The following is a 5000-nucleotide window of genomic DNA, read 5'->3' on the forward strand; positions in this document are numbered from 1 at the left end:
ACGTGTGTGTGTGTGTGTGTGTGTGTGTGTGTGTGTGTGTGTGTGTGTGTGTGTGTGTGTGTGTGTGTGTGTGTGTGTGTGTGTGTATTGGCACCCTCGCGGCCATCTCTCAGGCTCTAGTGAAAGCGAGAGGCCGTCAGACAAAAGAACCTTCACTGCAGGTCTTCCGGGAGGAGGAGGAGGAGGAGGAAGAGGAGGAGGAGGAGGAGGAGGAAGGGGAAGGGGAAGGAGAAGTGGAAGAGGAGTTGGAAAGTAAGGAATTGAAGAAAGAGCGAGTCAGAGAGAGAGAGAGAGAGAGAGAGAGAGAGAGAGAGAGAGAGAGAGAGAGAGAGAGAGAGAGAGAGAGAGAGAGAGAGAGTGAGTCAGATGCATATTCTTTGTCAGTCTAGCTTTAATTTTTTTTTCCTTCTATCTCGTTTTCTCTTCCTTTCCAGTTTCGTTTTGATGACAAGGGGATTACCGATTCTCTCTCTCTCTCTCTCTCTCTCTCTCTCTCTCTCTCTCTCTCTCTCTCTCTCTCTCTCTCTCTCTCTCTCTCTCTCTCTCTCTCTCTCTCTCTCTCTCATCCGTATACATAGATATGCAGATATATTTCAATTCTTTTATTTCAAACCGCGGCGTGAAAGTGAGAGACAAAAAAGTGCAGTATTCTATTTTCAACAACCATGCAGAGAGAGAGAGAGAGAGAGAGAGAGAGAGAGAGAGAGAGAGAGAGAGAGAGAGAGAGAGAGAGAGAGAGAGAGAGAGAGTCTGTTGAGAAGTACCCTAAAGTTTACAGCTTAAGCGGTCATCAGTCCTCAACATCCTGTCACGTTACTGTCATCTCCGGGAAACTGGGAGGAGGAGGAGGAGGAGGAGGAGGAGGAGGAGGAGGAGGAGAAGGAGAAGGAGAAGAAGAAGAAGAAGAAGAAGAAGGGAAATAACGTTAAGGCGAAGTAAGGACGGATTTTCTTCTCATCTCCTCCTCCTCCTCCTCCTCCTCCTCCTCCTCCTCCTCCTCCTCCTCCTCCTCCTCCTCCTCCTCCTCCTCCTCCTCCTGTGGTATCGTGGAAAGGCGGCTTAGGGTCGGAAGAGCATTGAAGAGTCTGGCGATGAGAGAGAGAGAGAGAGAGAGAGAGAGAGAGAGAGAGAGAGAGAGAGAGAGAGAGAGAGAGAGAGAGAGAGAGAGAGAGAGAGAGAGAGAGAGCATGAAGCGGGAACAACTGGAATTAGTTACATTGAAGAAAGGGATGATCAGGAGGAGGAGGAAGGAGGAGGGATGAAGGATGCGATAAGGAAAAAGCATGGAGGATTTTAGTGCTGGAGGAGGAAGAGGAGGAAGAGAAAAGGAGGATAAAAAGACTGTGAAGGATAAGGAGGAGGAGGAGGAGGAGGGGATAAGGATGAGAGGGAATGGCGGAATGAGGGATATGACGAATGAATGAGTAAACGAGGAGGAGGAGAAGTAGGAGGAGGAGGAGGAGGAGGAGGAGGAGGAGGAGGAGGAGGAGGAGGAGGAGGAGGAGGAGGAGGATACTAGGAACTGTGATAAATGCAAGAACTTCCTTCTGATAAGACGCGTGAGTTACTGCTAAGGGTGTATCAGGAGGAGGAGGAGGAGGAGGAGGAGGGGGAGGGAGACGAGGGGAGGAGGAGGAGGAGGAGGAGGAGGAGGAGGAGGAGGAGGAGGAGGAGGAGGAGGAGGAGGAGGAGGAGGAGGAGGAGGGCGAGGACGAAGTGGGGGAGGAGGAGGAATTTCAGCGTGCCGAGGAAGGTGAGGACTAAGAGGCAGTGCTTGGAGAGAGAGAGAGAGAGAGAGAGAGAGAGAGAGAGAGAGAGAGAGAGAGAGAGAGAGAGAGAGAGAGAGAAGATGTCCAAAGTGACACACGGCCTTCCAGAAGATTCATAAGGAGGGAACCGTAAGAGGGAGAAGGAAGGCAGGAGAGGAAGCAGGAATACTTAATGGAGGAGAAGAGAGAGAGAGAGAGAGAGAGAGAGAGAGAGAGAGAGAGAGAGAGAGAGAGAGAGAGAGAGAGAGAGAGAGAGAGAGAGAGAGAGAGAGAGAGAGAGAGAGAGAGAGAGAGATGAAAAAGAAAGAGAAAGAAAATCTGCAGACATGTTATTTGTTTTTATATTTTAATCATATTTTTCTTATTTATTTTTTTTTTGTTTTCGTTTAAATTCTATCAGAAGTACGCATATGTTACGAAGGGGACACACACACACACACACACACACACACACACACACACACACACACACACACACACACACACACACACACACACACACACACACACACACACACACACACACACACACACACACATTTATGGCTTCCGCTTGATATATTTATTGACACAAGTTTTGTTTCTGCGAGTCTGTAAATATGAAGACGAAGGAAGAAGAAGAAGGAGGAGGAGAAGAAGAAGAAGAACGAGGAGGAGGAGGAGGAGGAGGAAGAACTAATTTATCGCTCTTACTTTTCCTCCTCTCCTTTATTTCTTCTTTGTTTGCTATCGCCTTTTCACGTTCTTGTTTACCTTACATCTCTTCCAATTTTTTTTTTCTCTCGTATTTCTGTTCCTTAAGATTCCTTTGACATTTTCTTCTCTCTCTCTGCTCTCCTTTGCCGCCTCTTCTTCTTCGGCGTCTGTTTTTCAATGATAAGAAGACACTACGATTTGTGACATTTGCCTTGAAACTTTTCCCATTGCTGATGAAACAATTCTCTCTCTCTCTCTCTCTCTCTCTCTCTCTCTCTCTCTCTCTCTCTCTCTCTCTCTCTCTCTCTCTCTCTCTCTCTCTCTCTCTCTCTCTCTCTCTCTCTCTCTCTCTCTCTCTCACACTCGCACACACACACACTTTTCCCTTCAACTCGCCAGATACAATGAGAGAGAGAGAGAGAGAGAGAGAGAGAGAGAGAGAGAGAGAGAGAGAGAGAGAGAGAGAGAGAGAGAGAGAGAGAGAGAGAGAGAGAGAGAGAGACAACAATGCGGAATACACAGTAGCGTGCAATAATCGTCAGTGTTTGTATTTAAATTTCGTAAAACAGATGACAGTTGGTTATTATTTAAATTGAAAAAGAATACGCCGAGAAGATGAAGAAAAAAATAAATAAATAAACATTAACCTTTGCTATGATATCTGAAGAAACAAAATTTAAACTGGCACTTCTGAACATTCTGACTGTTGTGCCATCTTCTTAGTTTTATTTGTTAAGTATTCATCATAGTTTAGAAAGGTTAGACTTACAGAAAGAAAAAAATAAAGCTATCGATTGCTTTAAATATTTCATTGCATCATGTATTAGTTGAAAAGTAAAACTACTTACGGATTCTAAAATATGATATGTAGGATAAAAGTTTTCCATTGGGCGAGAGAGCTGAGCATAAACATTAAAAGTACATGGAAGTAAGAATAAAAAAAACTCATAAAGTGTTGTCATATTTCATAATTAAACTCGAGTCTGACGGGATGATGAATACCTGAGGAAAAAGTGTTATGGTAGTAACTCTCACCTGAAGACACGAGAAAAGACGGGCAGGTGCAGTGTGAAATTACCCTCCTATATTTTGCATACTTATCCAGGCGGTCTTGTCCATTACGGCACTTGCTTTGATGTCGCCTCGAGTGCGCTGCGTGTTTGTTCCCACCAAGGACTTGGCGCGCATTCCTTTGTCCCGTACATGCAGCATTAAGTGAATCACACTCACTCACATGCAGAAATATGTGGTATTTTTCATTATTTCTTGCATTCAGTTAGTCACACATAAACTTACGTAATATACTCAATTGCATCGTTTTTTTTTATGCATATGAGGGACAGGAGGGATGGATTGTATTAATTTTTCCATGCTTTCAATTTGTGGCAGGGAAACACATATACCTACCTAAATACATACTAGAATGGGTTGGTTTTCATGCTTTTATACATGCGAGAGATAGACATGCATACATATACTTAAGAACATACTTAAATGGTTGGCTTATTTTCTTTCATTCGATTAAAATACATATACATACTTAAATACATACTAGAATGGGATTGTTTTCTTTCCGCCATGCATATAATAAGAGCCAAGCTTATTCATACATATATACTTAAGCATACACTGAAATGCTTTTGTTTTCTTTACTTCCGTACATATGAAAAAGACACAAACATACATAATTATGCTTAAGTACATACTAAAATGGGTTGTTTTCTCTCGTTTGTGCACATGATGACAGCCAGACATACACATTATACTTAAGCACATGATGAGGTTGTATTCTGTCGTTCATGCATGTAATTACAGGTTTATTCATACACACGCTAAGAATGGAAGCTTTTAACATTCCTTTGCATATAAGTTGTTCTCAGTCTTACTCATACTTAAGAGAAATTATGCATTTTCTCTATATATATACACAGTAACTGGCAGACATTGAAGGAAACTACACTGCTACATATACCTTCTAGAAATATGCTGTATAGTACATATATTTATACAAGCAGTGATTGATAAACATTAAAGGGACGTTATACTGACACATATACATACACATTAACACTGACTACTACCACAACAATACATACGTACACTGAACACAACCTTTACACATTCACCCATACACACACACACACACACACACACACACACACACACACACACACACACACACACACACACACACACACACACACACACACACACACACACACACACACACACACACACTGACCGCTAGATTTAAACACACTAACACATACAAAAACTAAAAAAAAACTATATATACATATCACACACACACCTGACACACACCTGACATTCAGACACACAAAAATACACACCTCCCTCACGCAAACACACTTCCGTCTCCCCAGAAAACTCAAGGAATACGTGGAGTGTTTTTTAATGTATTTTTTTCGTGGGTTAGGACGGTAAGGGAGAGAAGGAGGGAGCGGAGGGAGGGAAGGGAGGAAGAGTAAATTTAATAAGTTGTACGTGATTTAGGTGAAACGAAGGTGGCGTGAG

The 5000-nt window shown here is 42.9% G+C and overlaps 1 protein-coding gene across 1 annotated transcript in view; it reads left to right on the top strand.

The window, feature by feature from the left end:
• The window catches only part of LOC135106223 (uncharacterized), a 110049-nt gene that overhangs the window by 104197 nt on the left and 852 nt on the right, over positions 1–5000 (top strand). The gene's annotated exons all lie outside the window — the stretch shown is intronic.

This window comes from Scylla paramamosain, chromosome 13 (genome assembly GCF_035594125.1).
Source record: "Scylla paramamosain isolate STU-SP2022 chromosome 13, ASM3559412v1, whole genome shotgun sequence".
NCBI lineage: Eukaryota > Metazoa > Arthropoda > Malacostraca > Decapoda > Portunidae > Scylla > Scylla paramamosain.